At 27.5% G+C, this 17454-nt stretch overlaps 1 long non-coding RNA gene across 1 annotated transcript; it reads left to right on the top strand.

The window, feature by feature from the left end:
- The first annotated feature begins 5689 nt into the window (after positions 1-5689).
- LOC107438709 (uncharacterized) lies at positions 5690-15460 on the top strand. The gene is made up of 3 exons (XR_011636992.1): positions 5690-5839; positions 9196-9429; positions 13672-15460. It is a non-coding gene; the product is annotated as an uncharacterized lncRNA (long non-coding RNA).
- Positions 15461-17454: the final 1994 nt, after the last annotated feature.

Genomic DNA, 17454 nt, shown 5'->3' with positions numbered 1-17454 from the left:
TACTCCGCAGACTCTTATTTTCTATTCATATATTTTTGAAGACAATGAAATTTTTAATCAGACAATATAAGAATTAATATTTAAAAACAAGGCATCAAAGATTTTTAGAAACTGTTAAATTATTGAACGCGGATTCTCCTCTCCCTCTAAAAATGCGAATGATCAAAAGAAAACATGTAACATAAACACGTAAACATGAATGAATATTTTTTGCAAGAGTTTCACACGACGAATAACAATTATCACTTTGAAATCCAAATCTTTTTCTTTTTTTTTCATTATTAAAGTATTTGTTAGTCTAAATAATCCTTATTCCATATATATATATATAAAGACAAAAAGAGGAAAACAAAGAAAATTAAGAACATTAAAGTTATTGAGATATGGCAAAATACGCAAAACATAAAATTAACATTATGAGGTCCAAACTTTGGATCGCCCTTCTGACCAAACTATGGTGACCATATTTTCCAGATTGGGGCTAGTTCTATATTTTGGGGGACAGAAATTCGAATTCGCCGGGAGAAAAAAAAAGCATGTTTATTCAGCGAAAGTTGAAGCGGTAGTTTTTGTGTCTGATTTCATAACTTAAAATATCGTCTTCACTAATTAGCATATTTGAGGTCACCCCCTTGAACCATTAAAACTGAGTCATGGAACGTGCAGATCCGACCATTAGATCAAAAGTTATTCAAGTGTGGTTCTTTTTTTGGAGGGGGCCAGGGACCGATCAAGACAAATTCAGGCCCAATGCCCACCAAATTTTCCAGACCCCTTACAAAATATTTTGAAATTAAATTAATGAAGAATAGTCCTAATAATAAAAAATAATCCATTGAACTGCTAGATTCAAGAGAAACATTCTAAAAACTTTTGAAAGCAGACTATTGAAGAGTATTTTTCTAAGATATACGTATCTGTAAATTTTCTTAAGATATACGTATCTATAAAACAAGGCAAAATGTAAAACAACAAATCAATGTTACGTCAAAATAAAAATAGTTTGGTGACCACAAACAATTGAAATCAGTGATTTTTGCTAAAAATCACTGATTAGCTTAATCATTTTTTATTGTAAGCTGCCATCACAAAGCTAGCCTGCCTTTCATTAGACTTCTTGCTAATTTTGGAGGTCCCTCAGAAATTATGGGCCTTAGGCCCATGCCTATTGGGCGTAGGCGATAATCAGACCCTGAGAGGGGGCACTGTGCTCGGTTTACTGTATAGTTTTCACAGGAACTTTTTTCTGAATACTTTGAAGAAATTAATACTGTTTGCAATGCTTCATAAGTTAAATTTTAAAAAAATATCAGAATTTACCTTTTTTAAATGATTTTAAGGTAGCTGTTTAAATCATTAGAAAATAAATGAACTTAATTAGCTTATTTAGAATTTCATTTAGTTTATAGTAAGTTAAGTTTATAGCAAGTTTAATTTAATTTAAAATAATTCAGTTTAGTTTATAATATTACAGTAATAATAAAATATATGAATTTGTGATAGGTAAGTAATTTTAATTTTTATTCATAGATTTATAATATTTTTATAACTGCATTGAAGTAATCATAATGATTGTAAATTATAAATATTGCTATATGGATGTTGTATATATTTTAAAAGAATATTTGTAATTTCGTGTTAAATTGCAATTAACTGCCTCTTAATTTTACAGAAAAAATTATTTCTTAATCTGTATTTTAAGAGAACTCAGAAAAAAACTCAATTCAATGAAAACGATTTCTTTTATTTAATAAATTTATAAAAATCTAAATTAACAAGTATCCCCTCAGTTTCAAAAATATATTAAAAAGTATCCGGCTTTTATAATTAATCCATTTGTATCAGTATCAGCTTGTAACCTTCTATTAATTAAAATTAATAGATGGGTCATTCTCACAAAAAGGTGATTTTTTTAAGTCCCTTAGTAATAAATAGTAGGAAATACAGCAGATTTCCTAATATTTTTCTTCATCATTTTTCGTAAAGTTCTAACTAACAAATCATATGCATTTCTGTCAAATGTATTTAATATTTCATTCTTATTTTTTAATAAAACATAACTTCAAAATCCCCTCCGTGGACGTCCCTACGTCTGTGACACAAAATAATTTTTAATGGCTGTTAAACAATTTAAATACCATTTTAATGATTTTTGTAGTTTTATCTAGTTAAATGTTTATAGTAACTTCTTATTTAATATTTTTTTTTAAAAAATTTATTTTTATAAAATAAATGACTAGTAAACTTAGTCCATCAAAAATGAAATTTCCCTCCATGGACAACTAATATAGTTCGGTAAATATGCAATAAAAAAATGCATATGCGAAATACCTGGTAACCATTCCATTTTCTAATGTTAACTATCAGTTGTTTTTGTTTTCTTTGGTGTCAGTTTTGGATTGTTGTGTTCAACTGGGGTTTGGCAAAGTTCTCACCGTATACTCCGTGGACATCACAAAGAAGGTAAGAGAAAATTATTTTCTTTTTGATAGATGAATTTTGGACTGCAAAAATAGTATATTTAATAAAAAGAACTGCCCCATTTTTGTAACTTTAAAATTAAAAATCATTAAAATTCAAGAGCTAGTTTTTGTCTCCTCCGTGGACATAACGAGTCCATAGAGGAGAAGACACAGTCAATGGAAGAGACAATGTGTTAGATAACCATAATGCAATTTTAATAATTAAAAAACTATTTTCTGTTAATTGATATTTTTTAAAATGGAACAAATATGTTAATTTGTTTGTATTTTTAAAGAAAATCAATTAAGTTTAACTTTTTCTTATCGGAGAAGTAAATATTGGCAATTTTTCTAAATAATTTCTGTGATGTTTAAAAACATTTTTCTCTTCAAATTTTAGGAAAAAAATGACAAAACAAAAATGTAAAAAAAGAAAAAAATCAAATAAATAGAGGCATTTATGTAATTTTTATCACTTTTTTAATTACTTTAATTCAAGAAAATTTTTTAGTCTATTTATACCTTTTCAGTGAAAATGACCCAGATGTGATTAAGTAGTACGTTTATAATCAAAAGGTATTTGGTTTTTGCAACTCTTGCAGTTGTATCAGTATTATTTTGTAACTGATACAGAAATCTTTCATTTGATACTCAGCCTTCTTTTATTCCCAGCCATCCGGCACTGCCGCTTTATTTAATGGCATATATATATATATATATATATACACATTAAGCGCGATTATCCATGATTATTTACTTGAATTTGAATTTTAAATTAAGCAGCGTGAATCATTGAAATATTATTAATTACCGTTTGTTTTTTGTTTCAGGTGTTGGCCAAACTGGTAAGAAAATTTGTTTAACTATCTCTAATTAAATTATACGTTTATAAACAAGCATTAAGTATTCTTGCTATTTACGAATACAATTTATTTTCCCGTAAGAAAGCTATAACTACATTTCATTTAATATATTCAGATAATTAAGTAATGCGAATATTTCTCAATTTGCTTAAATTATCTCTAAAATATAAAGAGGTTTCAGCTTAACAAATTTTAATTATATATTCTCAGAAAAACAATAATTTTTAAAACGGGCAGTGTTTAAGAAATATTTATTAGAAAGAAAAACTGGAATTTTAAAAAAACTTGCTTCCCTGAGCTTTGGTACTAATTAATTTATAAAATTTTGAAGTAAACTGAATAATAATAAAAATGTTTTATAATAAAATTTTTGATTTTGTGCATTATTAATTACAGTGCATTATTAATTTGACTGTAATTTTCTATACAATGTAACTTTAATATCTTTAATTAGCGTTAATAAATATAGTATTGGTTTGTATATTTAACATATATACATCTGCTCTAATAGTGAAATGGTTTCGCTCTTTCAGTAATTCATACATCTGTGGTGTAACTACCACTACGAAAATTAAACATCAATTCACTGGTATATAAGACATGCTAACTTGATTTAATCACGAGGCATCTACTTTGATTTATCATACTACTTACTACCTCAAGGAAATACCCCAAGGACTCTCATCACACTGTGAAGGGGTAAAGGGCCGTTCCGGCCTCAGGCATCCCGAACCACCTAATAGACTAGACTCAATCACAGGGTACCTTGTGATAGATGAAGGTTGGCATGATCGATAACTCCGCCCCCACATTGATAACTTCCAGACGTGATTTGAACACGCCCACTTCACAAAAATCTTGACAGTAACGCATACTTCGTTGGATGATCCACATTGAACAGTTGACTTGCTACTTGTGACTGCGACATAATCAACCTCCTCACGCTGTTGCTACTCTGTCTCGCCTCGATGAAACGCAACGTCTGCCTGCATACACTCGACTGCTAATGGCAACACTGGAGCGACTACGACTGTGAAGTTAATACATCTCTCACATTCAGCACTCAAAAAACCGGTGACCTTAAAACCAGCTCTCCCGGTCTTTCCCAAGTACAGCAACTAGTGGTATCAGTACATCGAATTCTATCCCAGATAAAATTCTGGTGGGGGAGTATTGTGGCGTAACTACCACTACGAATATTAAACATCAATTCACCGGTATATAAGACATGCTAATTTTATTCAATCACGAGGTACCTTTTGATAGATGAANCATGTATACGTTGTATGTACATGCGTTAATACAATAGTGTGAGGAGCACTCAAAAAATTATATATATATATATATATATATTCTGATGAATTTTTGTCTTTTTAGTAATTATCTTTACAATGGAAAGGATATTTTTCTTCGGGATCGGGACCATCGCTATTCCGGATAACTGATTTTTCCGGTTTTCTGAATCGCTGCAAAAAGCCGTTTTTTTATTGTCAAACTCAACTAAAAAAATATATATTTGGAAATAATCTTAAAAAGAAGAAAAAACGATGAAGTAATACACTAATGATTGTTTCCAAAATGATGGTAAGGTAAACATCTTTCAAAAAAGAAAGAAAAATCTTGAAATCTTATGAGGAAAAAATTTTATTTTTTTTAAATGGTGGGAAAATTTATCGAATTTCGTTCCGGTTTTTTGGTTTTCCGGTTTTCTGATTTCCGGATTGCGGGCTCTGTACTGTGTATATATATATATATAAATCTGAATTAACAAACATCGGGTTCTCATAGTTGATACCATCATTTGAATCAATATCAGCTTGTACCCTCTATTAATTAAGATTAATAGATATGTGATTAGGTATTAGGTTTATTATCAAAAAGTATTAGGTTTTTATAACTCACAATCAGTTGCATCAGTATTACTTTGTAACTGATACAGAAAAAAAAAATTTTTTTTTGATAATTACACATCTCTTACTCCCAAGCATCCGGGACAGCTGATTTATTTAATGGCATGTATAAAATTTAATGGCATATATACATGTGTATTCTTTAATAATTAATCTTGTACAGTTCTACATATTAAATCTTAATTAAATATCAGCTAATTGATATAAAAATATTTAAATTCAAGGTTTTTATTGTCATTTAATTTGTCATCAGATAGATCCCTTTTTTCCCCTCACAGTGAGGAAAAATAAAGTAATTCTTGCATAATTTATTTTGCTGCGATATTAAATGAACAAATCGTGTTAGCTGTATTGTTCACCTCTTTTTATTTCCTCTTAGTTTCATTTCATGTTTATTTATCTTTCGCTTTCATATCATTTGCGGAATGCATTGATAAGAAAAGATAAATTGAGTAGTGTCATTTTTAATATACGACAAGAGTATTGACTGAAACTGAGTATTTTTCCTAAACATGTTAAGTTAGTGTTCGAAATCTGAATATGTTTTCTATCGGGCTGAAAGGATTATTGCTCTCTCTCACGTTTTTCCTTTGCATTTTTACAAGTAAGAAAGATTATTATTACTTCACCAAATTGATTATTAAAAAAAAAATTATTTAATAACCGGTCTTGAACAGTCGACCCTATTTTAAAGTCAATAATCATCGATGTTCAACTCCGCAGCCTTGTAGCAATGAACGCTACACAGAAGACAGGGATACTTATGGATCAAGTACTGGGACAAACTAGCTTTCGAAAAGGACATTTTAATGGAATTAATCCGTATTTGAGCAACATGGTGAGGAAAACTACGGAAATCACCCACGGTTAAACTGACCGTAAAGAGGTTCGAACCCATGATCCGTCTATCACTGAGGATATTTTACGTCAGCACTGAGGTTGCTGCGTGCTCGAAACAACCCGGCAACACTGGAATTCGAAACTGTGTAACCAAATTAGGAGGTGCATGCTCTATCCCCTGAACCACAGCGACTCAGATTATAAATATTGAATTTTTCTAATGTAAAAGTAAAATTAGTTTAAATATTGAATGCACAACCTATTTTTGATCTCAAAAATTATATACCTAACACAAGTGTTACGTGTTTTAAAGTATCTTAAAAAAAAATTTACAAAATAGCATAAATTTCGCACACTTCATTATTACAAACAAATCATAGTTTATTGCTAAGTAAAATTTATTGCTCATTATTTGTAAATAATATCACCCTCTATAATATATTACATAATACACAAATACTATACTTGGTGTTGCGTAAAAACCAACTTTAATCTATGTTAAAAATTAAACATTATGAGTAGCATGTAAGACTTTAGCTAGGAATAAACAATAACACTATCGCGTTCTAGTGAATCTTAAGGGAAATGAAGGGGAAACTGAAAATATCAATAAATATTTGATTGAAAGGGAAATAGAATGAAGGTGTTGTAAGACATTTTTGTAAACACCTCCAAGTTTTCTTATGCAATCAAACAAGTTTTGAATGTTCGACAGGAATTTTGTTTTTCCTAACTTTAACATTAATCTGCGATGCTTAACCAGTATACTTTTTAGACCTCATTTTTGTCGAGGTTTCTAATATATGATATCTTTAAGGAAACATATATTCAAAACCTGTTTTACTTTTAAGGTTTCTAATGTCTTTAAGGAATACCCCTTATATCATATTCATAAATTATTGGAATTGCTAAATTAAAATGATAATTTGGTTTTTTGTATTTGTTCAATTCAATAGTTCTTTTCAACGCTATATTCATTGCGTAGTTTCCAGTAATTCACATATTAACTCATGTTAATTAAAATAATAAAGTAAATATTAAATTCAATCGTTCTTTTCAACGCTTTATTTATTGAGTAGTTTTTTGTAATTCACATATTAACTCATGCTAATTAAAATAATAAAGTAACTGTTCAATTCAATAGTTCTTTTCAACGCTATATTCATTGCGTATAGTTACCAGTAATTCACATATCAACTCATGCTAATTAAAATACCATGTAAATATTCAATTCAATGGTTCTTTTCAATGCTGCATTCATTGCTTAATGCTCCCATTAATTCCATCCAGTTAAAATGCCAAAATAAATATTCAATTCTACTCAGCTGTTCTTTATAGCATTAAAATTGTTAATTCATTGGTGGAATTTCGTGCTTAGATGTAGCTATTAAGGTAGCATCTAGGAGTTATTTGGACACTTTCATCTATTCTTCAATAATTTTTCTTAACTTTAAAACTTTTTTTAATATTATTTACTTTTTTTAAATCCCATAAAAAGCTCTTTTTTAGAACTGAATTTGATGATTTACATGTAATTTAACAAAGCATTATCATGTGAGTAATACCTTAACCAGTTGACGATTTTTTTTTTTTTTTTTTTTTTTTTTTTTTTTTTTTTTTAGCTTTTTACAGTTCGAACTCAGCGATCAAAAAAAGTACTATTACGTTTAATAATTGTAATTATCAATTATTTACTGTAAATTATTGAACAATTTAGAATTTTTTTTAGTACAACAATTTTTTTTCAACATAGTTTAATAATTTTCATTCATACTTTTTCTTTCTGCTAAAAGGTTTTTTAGTTAAGTTTTAATTTATTTTTGCTTTATAGAATTCAATTTGCGCATGGAAGTTATTGCATGCTTTGAATTAGAAATCTATTTTCTGATAAGTTGAAAACATAAATTTCTGGGAAAAGTTTGAAACTTTTAATGTCTTTGAAATTAAAGGAAAGTTAAGTGTTAGTTATAGTTCATGAAAAATTTCAATGTCTTTTTTCCATTGTATCTTTCAGATAGTGTTTTAATTTTTAAATATATATAAAATATGTTTGTAGTATAAAATGTATAAAATATTGTCTAACTGAAGAAATAATAAAAAAAAATAATAAATATGTAAAAACAATAATGATTTTAAAAAAATGTGTGCCCATTTCCTTAAATTACTTCTCTCCTGCTAGGCCTTTATGACTGTAGTAGAAGGAACAAAAAAAAGCGAAGAAATAGCGTTACCTCACAAGTTTTCGGTCAAAATAAATAATCACTTCTTTTGGATAAATGCCTGTATCCAAAAAGAAAGATAAAAATAACTCTTTTTATAAGTATTACTTTTAAAAAATATCAAAGCAAAATTACTTCCCCATTTTCAACTTTTAAATAACAGATAGTTTAAACTGCAATTTCTTTAAAACAATTACAAAATACATAAACTACAACTTCAACTTTTTTTCACTTTATATTTTGGTTATTTTTGTTAAGATGCGTTATTTTCATTATGGGCATAAATTTTGTAATGCTACATAGCCTAATATCTACCATTTCACATTGAACCCATTAGTGAAAATGAACCAGAAACTATAAATGACCACAATTTGTTAAACCCTCAATTGTGAAAGCCTTTTTTTTTTTTTGTATAATTCTTAATAAAGAGCGTTATTTTATTATTTAAATTTTATTTTCAGCATTCTACATTTTCCAAAAACAGCTTTTAATTGGAAGCAAAATATTTTATTCTAAAATATAAGATTTCGGGTGTAAAAAGTGATAACCCACATCCTATATCCAACAACACCTTGCATGACATTCTAGTGGTACGAGTCTTTGTCAAAAAGCAGCAACGCAGCTTTTGACAAAGATCCTATAAAAATCTTTGATCTTTATAGGATCTTTGAGATCTTTTATAGGAGAGCATGTATTTCAGCTGGAATAAAAGGAAATTTTTTTTATCTTTAAACTTTTTAAGTGTAGGTTATCATTTTTTACCCACAAAACCTTTAAATGTTTTCGAACCAAAAAAAAATTTTTAATTTTATTATCTCACATTACTTTATTATCCTATTTAATTACTTCATGAAAAGACAAATTTTTTATCCTATTAATTACTTAATTATCTTTTATTTAGCCAGCAGCCTAAAATGTTATGATTGCTTTTGGGATGATTCGCCAGAAACGAAAGATGAACGTCTAAAAGAATTGTCCAAAGTCAAAGATCGGAAATTTCCAGTTTCTGAGAATTATATTGGGGAAAAAGAAAGAACGAGAGCGCCAACAGAAGAAGAAATAAGACGAAAATGTGGCGTAATGAACTGCCAATCAGAAGACAGTTATTGTTTAAAATGGAGCTATATCTCAAACAGTAAGAAATCGATTTTATTTCCAGTAAGATCGAAAGAAATTTTAAATAGTAGTATTCCATATGAGGCATACTCGGAGAAAATAATATATCGTTGAGACAAAACACAAAAATAATAATCACCCTGAATAACTTTAGTTTTAAGGATCACGAACTAAGAGCCAATTATAATGGGAGTAACCTTCAATATGCTAACTACTTTGCGCAGACGATATTTTAAATTACAAAATCAGGCACAAAAACATTCTTTTTCTAAATTTGAACCTTTTTTCCCGACAGATTTAGATTTTTAACTATAAAAATATGAGCGAAAGCCGCAATCTGGAGAATTTGGTCCTAATAGTTGTCATTAGAGCGGGCGAAAGTTTGAACCCTTAAAAGCTAATTTTACTTTTTGCCAATTCCAATACATCTCAAGAAGTTTTAATTCGAATCAAAGAAATTTTTAAATAGTAACTTTATAAAATGCCTAAACTTTGTCATTTTATGAAATTCAATTCTTCTCACTGCACCAAATTTTGCAATAATAGACTAATTAGGTCAAGGAACTAGACTAGAAAACCCCAAAATTATTTTTTCAACTAACTAGAAAAAGACCCCATTTTTTTACCCCATTTTTAAAAATATAAGGTAAATAAGGGCTTTTATAATTTTTCTTAACCAGAAAGATCAGCTAGTTACATATATGGGAAAATGATTGCAGTGGTGAAAGTCATATGCTCAAATCTGGGGACTGTCGTGGTATTTTCTTTTTAATTTGAAGAAAAAATCATATTAATATATGTTTTCTTTCCAAATGATAAATGCGTTTTAAAACCATTCATAGTTGGTGTTTTGGAGAAGACACGTGGGATTTTCGTCAAAAACCTTGGATTGTGGCTATAATTAAAAATCTACCATGCACTTTTATTATGCATTAAAAATAAAAATTTTATTATATTTTTTACTAATAAACATTTAATTAAAATAGTTATAAAAGGAAAAAAATTCTCGTTTGAAATTAAAAGTTTCAACATTAGTTGAAATACCATAATTATTCTACTTATATAATTATTCTTATATAAATAAATTATAAAATGCCTAATTGCTTATAATTAGATACGTTGCACAAATTCCAAAATGTATGAAACTTTGTATTTACAGTTCAAACCAGTTTTGGATAATTAAAATAGATCTAACAACATATTTTTTATATATATATATATATTTTCGATTAGTCTTCGTANTTTTTTTTTTAAAAAACGAAAAAGATTCCTAATTAGCAAGGGATTAATTTTTAGGAATTTTTTTGTACCACGTTTTGCTGTCACTTCATTAGCACTATTTATTCAATAATGGTTGAAAAAATTGCGAGTTGTAAAATATTCAAATAGTTAGATTAATTTTAAGAATAAAATAAGAAAAAAAATTGCTCGAATGGGTTCTTAGTTTATAATTTATTTTTTTAAAGGAGCCGTATTTTTAAATTATTAATTCTTAAGTAAATTTTTCGACTTATTTCGTTCGCATAGTGCATTTCATCACTCCAAAATTACATTTAAAATAATGAGAAAATTGGCTTAAAAATAACTACACCGTCATGGAATAAAATAGTTATTAAAAACTATTTTTCACGCGGAATTATCTACGGATAAACGATTTTTAATTATGGTGATCAAAAAGTCTTCATTTAAAAATTTCCTGATGTAATCTAATCTAATTGTGAAATATACAGAAATTGAAATAAACATTTAAAGTTCATTTTTCGGAAATAAGTATTGGGTTTATATTTTCCAAATTGAGCAGATCCTATACATTCTGATGACTCAAATTTATCAAGAAGAAAGTACGTTTATTTAGAGAAAATACGTTTTATTGTTTGATTTCATGACTTAATCAGCAATTAGCAGTAATTAAAATATTTGAGCGCAACCTTTTGCACCGTAAAAATTAGCAGCGCGTAATACATAAAAATCCGATCATTGGGGCAAAATTTATTCTGTTTATATATATATAATTTTAAGCTCACTGTTAATTCAAAGATAATGCAATATGAAAAGTTTTGTGTTTAAGTAATACCCTTACCAACTAAAATTTGCATTTGATCACATACATCAAATTAATATTTATTTAATAGTAAGACATTCCCAAATATTCGGATATAGAAGATAGATTCTTAATTTATAGTATCCGATTGGTTTCGATAGAATTTCTTCACTTAATTTTATGTTTGTTTAGCACGGGCCCTAAAATTATAAATTTATATTAAAGTTTAAAAATCGAAATATTTTTCAAAATAAGGCTAAATCTGAGCTTAAAAACAACAAATTTTTCAATTCACTTTGAAAAATAGAACAAAATATATTATTTCATGCTGAATTTTTAAAGAAAAATTCTAAATATTCTTACTTAAAACTTGATAAAATTAACAAATTCACAGTTACACTACTCAGTAGCATTTAGTTCAAAACATCGCCAATATTATACATATAAAACCTACATACAAAATTTCAAAAAATTCTATAACTAACTTTTTTTTTTGTAATGTGTGTTAGAAGAGTTGAGAATTATTCTTAAAATCAAACTTTCTTCAGAAAATGCATTTAATATGCAAAGAAATTCTGGAAACAAAAAAAAAATTTAAATATTCAAAAATTAATTCTTGAAAATAAATTTTGTCTTAGAAATATAGTTTATACAAATAAAATGAAGAAGAAAAAAATTAGTTCAGTTATCGGCAGTTTACTTCCGGTTTCGTATGTCAGCAAATGAAAAATACAACTGTAATTTTATTTCTAAAAATCGAAGATTTTTTAGGAATTTTAGAACGCATATGAACTAAAGTTTAAATATACATATAATAAAAAAATTCAAAATAAAAAATAATATTTTCAAAAACCACGTTTTTGTAGTGGAGAAAAATAATTATAAAAAAAAATTTGAAAAACGAAAAACGTGGGGCGCATGAAATACATAACAGTAATGTTATATTAGTGTGTGTATGTGTGCTCTTGAGTATATGTGTATGTATATCTGTAATTGTATCTGAATGTGGATGTGGAATATGTTTGTCTATATGCATATGTATGTGGATGTATATGTGACTGTGCATGTGCATACGTATGTGTATATGTACTGTTATATATTTCATGCGCCCCACGTTTTTCGTTTTTCAAATTTTTTTTTTTAATTATTTTTCTCTGCTACAAAAACGTGGTTTTTGAAAATATTATTTTTTATTTTAAATTTTTTTACTTTAAATTATAATTTTTTTAATTTTTATTATATATTTTTTAAAAATTATTACTTTTCAATTATTATTCTTCACTACAAAAAACGTGGTTTTTAAAAATATATATTTTTATTTAGATTATTTTTCTTAGTCAAGAGTAGTCAAGACTACTACAAGACCACTACTAAAATAATAGAACTTTCATTTTAAATTAGGGATACAAAAATCTTTATAGAAAAACACTATCTTTACGACTTTCATTAGTTGTATGCTGATGACAACCAAAACAATCTGGAAATGAATGAGGAAAATCTGGATCTTACAACGAGATTTTTCAGTCAATAAAAATACTCCGACAATAAAAATCTTTTCACCTGACATGTAATACTAATTTGAAATAATGGAATCGACAACAAAAGACAATCTCGAAAATAATTTTCTTTTAAATTTTAATTTTATTTTACTTTGTATCTCTTTTTTCTCTTCATTTTCATGCATTGTCATCCAATTCTGAACTATGTGCCAAATTTGAAGTTTGCAGCTAGTTGGGAAGTTAGTTTAAAATCGATTACAAAATTCCACCCGGACAGACATACACGAAGGCAAGTTTATATAAACGTGGTAAAAGATAATAATAATTTTCGTCAAAATTTCCAGTTTTTACCCAGTTGTACACTTAACAAATTTTATGTCGATGCACGACGTTGTATGTCTGTCTAAGCTAAGAACTCCTCCCGCCACAAAGTCTGAGGCCGTGGTGCTATGGAAACAAGAATGGTGCATTTCAGGGAGGGTAGCTTCACTCTAGGACTAACACAATAGACCAAAGAAAAAGATTCCCTTTCTCCCGCTGACCCGAGCCGAAACCACTCCAAAACAGTGACCCTGCACCCCTACTTCAAATAGTCATACCTAGTTACCATAGTCACCGCCACAGATCCAGACGAATGTCTGGAGGAGTTCTCATTTTAGACAAACTATATATATTCTTCAGTTTAAGAAACATTATGCTAATGAAGATATTTTTGCCGCAGATCCAAAAAACATCACCTACACATGCGTGGGAAATCCTCAAAAGAGATCCGGATGCTTTGAACACGAAATTAAAAGCAAGGACACCAAACAATACTTGAAAATCCAAGCTTGCCTGTGTGATGAAGATTTGTGCAACAGAGCTCTTTCGTTAAACCCAATGCATCTCGTTACACTGTATGCAACATTAGTCGTGGTCTTGCTTACATTTTATAGACGAAATTACTGCTGAGAAGACAGATGATTTGATTTTAATAACTTTTTAATTAGAAAAAAATCAGTTGGGCTCTGTAGCAGGAAGTTTTAACCCGCTACAAGGTGTCTAAAAAATATGAAAACGGTAAAATATTTGGAAAAAAAAACGCATGGTATCAAAAATCTAAAAGAGGCATTTTATATGATACCAAAGTCGACACTCACTCCCAGATTTGGGGGTGATAGAATTTAGTACCATTGAAAAGCTTATTTAAAATTAAATCGATTTTTTTTTAAATCCCCTTTTTATTTTCTCGACTGACTCCATCTGTAAAAGAAAATGGAATAATCTGTATAAATCAAATTAATTTTTTCCTGAAAATCCACTTCTACAATAAAAAATTTTGGGTTCTTGATCGATATTGGTATTATTATTTTTTTTATATTTTTGATCCGATGAGATATTTGACCGTTTATATATTTTGCGGTCCCTCTGTATTTGCAAAATTGTAATTTAAAAATTGTATTTCATAGTTGGAATTCTAATCAATGTTTGAATTTTCGTGTAATAAAATCAGTTAACATTGCTCTTCATCTACCAAACTTGACTTCTGGGAATCATTCCATTTTTTTGAATTATTTAAATAATTTAGTTTATGATCTTTCTACAATCCCATTCATCTTTCTCAACAGTCTCATCTGATTTAAAAACCTTGGGAAATATTCGGAAATCTGTTGTAATTTAATTGATAAACCCTAGGGTTTCCTTGAAACCCCCTAATCTTATCTCCCTTTTTATTTTATTCAAACTTGTTAAACCACTTTTTATTTCATTCAAACTTGTTAAACCACTAAATCTATATGTACAATATATATTTTGATTATAAAGTTTTTACATTTCTTTCCATATGAGCAACAACAAAAAAAATCAAAATTATTTAGCTTTTTCCATAGTAACAGCATTTTAATAAATGTTAAAAATTTCGTATTAGTTTTGTTACAGAAATTTTTGTACCTAAAATAATCTTTTACAAAAAAATATTGAGAAATTTAAAATAGTAGCATTATCCTGATGGGTACAGTTCTTTTGAAGTCCCGTGTTATAAGTTAAAGGATATTAAATAGCTCTTTGAAAATTCATTAAAAATATTTTTTTTTGTTTGTTTTAAACTTTAGATATTTATAGATGAGTACACAAAAATAATTAAATTTTATTCATAAAGGTGCATCTTTTTTGCATGAATTTTAAATTAATTTTAATATAATTAAAGATGAAGGTTTTTACATTAAAAGATTTTTTTTTAAGTTGATATTGTTGATTTGATTTGTTTATGTTTCACATAAATAAATTTTACATTAATTTATCTGTTATTTTTATAAAAATAAACTCTTTCACAAAAACTTTAACAGTCGGCTTTCATCAGATGCTCTCTAGAAGTCATGCATTCTAAGAACAGAACATGATTTTGATATCATTCTTAGTGATACCATATTTTTGTTGTTAATCAATATTTGTATGATATTTGTTGATTTAAGGATATTTTCTTCAGGACAATAATTCTCAGCCTATATTAAAATAAATTGCTTTACCATGTTCTTTGATACTTTATATTGTTGTCAGATTTTAACACGTTCTAGATTTTATATGTGCAAACTAAGTGCAGAATAGTTAATCATCTGATTGCTTAATTATTCTAAAATTATTATGATTTTGTCAAATTGATCATTATTTGAATGATATTTGTTTATTTAATCTTTTGAAACAGATGGGATCCTTTCATATATTTTTTCTGGGACTCTAATTACCAGTAAAAATATATCTTGATGTTTTTTTAATTAGTATAAAAACAGTCCAATAGTTACTAAAAAAATCAGTTAGATTCTTGTAATTATATTTGTACTAAAATTTAAAAAAATTAGTTTGAATAATATTTATTTCATTCATATTCAAAAAATCATCAATAATTGATTTTGCAAAATAAAGAAATTTCAACGATGAATAAATGCTTCGCTTAAATCTAAGTAAGTGCAAATTTTAATTATTGTTTGGAAGTGAGCTGTGTTTGGAAGATTACCGTAAACACAGAGAAAGACACCGTTGTTTCATGCAGTATTTTATAACCATAAATAATTAAAATATAATATTTTTCACTTATTTTAACCTAAATTAATAGAAAATAATTTTTAAAAAAAATATGTAAAATATGTTTAATAAAAATTCTGCATTAAGGGGTTAATGATACTTTTCTTCTCTAAGAAATAAACCATTAAATAAATAAATCGAAATCAACTACTGTAGACATACTATTATAAAAAGGTTATTAAAAATGTTAATGATATTTATAATTACCAAGCCGTTATGAAGCAATAAAAAAATAAATGCACAACAAAAAAATATGAAATGCAATTAGATGGTTAACCAATAAAAAAATGAACAAATGGAGGAAAAGAAAAACACATTTTAAGTTGAACATTTATTTTATTTTCGAAACAATTCAACAACAACATTTCAAAGCATTTACGAATCTTAAAAAACAAATGGCTTTGAAATTCCTTTAATTACATGACTTAGCACACCATTAAAAGATTTCACTTTAGGTAAAATCTGCAGATTAAGCTATAGAGTAATAAATATATACTTATTTATCACAGTTCAAAATTGCTTAGAGTCTTAAAATATAAAAGGAAAAATACACATTGCTAATAATATAACATTTATAGAGCAACATAGAATACACATCATCTATTATTTATCACATTGTAGATCATAATTTTATTTAGGAAGGCAAACAGCCAAATAAAAGTTGTTTTGAACCTTGCATTCAGCATTTTATCAAACATTCATAACAGTTAATATAATTTCTAAAACAGCTGGACCTCAGAGGAATCACTCACAAGGAATGCTGTATAATGTTCAGGGAAATTTCTCACCGCACAAGACTGTTGCTAAACAACCATGGGGATAAATATGATATCTACAGATGAACATTAATTAATTTTATCACAAAGAGATGAATTTGATAAAAATTTTCCTAACTGCCAAACTTTTCTATGAAAATTTCCTCTAGAATTTCTTTTCAGATAAGTTCATTGCTAAGCAACTATAATTTTGGTCCTTAAAGGATAAATTAAAGATTTCTAACACTTAAACACAGGAGTTTGATGAAATTTTTCAAAAAAAAAAAAATTTCCTCCAAATCAATTCCATTGCTTAAAAACTATACTGATAAATTTTATATTAACAGGGAAATATAAACAAATTTTATTACCAGCAGAAAAGATGGAGAAAAACTTGTTGATTTTTTGATAGAGAATTTCCCTGAACACTGCAAAGCATATAATGATATAAGCATATGTGATAAAATGCCATTCTTAATTGAGCATAAAACTGTAAGAGTCCTTAATTTATCTTAACAAAATTTTAAATTTTGGCTTAGTTTAAGATAATGTTACCCATAAAAAAAACTTTTAAGGAAAAAAGATTATAAGTTTTAAAAAAAAATTCATTCAAAACCTTTAACCTCTTATTAAATAAATTTCTAATTTGCAGCAACAGAATTTTTTTTTCGGGGGGGGGGGGGGGTTTAAAT

The sequence above is a fragment of the Parasteatoda tepidariorum genome, chromosome 6 (genome assembly GCF_043381705.1).
Source record: "Parasteatoda tepidariorum isolate YZ-2023 chromosome 6, CAS_Ptep_4.0, whole genome shotgun sequence".
Lineage (NCBI taxonomy): Eukaryota > Metazoa > Arthropoda > Arachnida > Araneae > Theridiidae > Parasteatoda > Parasteatoda tepidariorum.
Note: the sequence above shows the minus strand (reverse complement) of the source record. Positions and strands in the feature narration are given on the sequence as shown.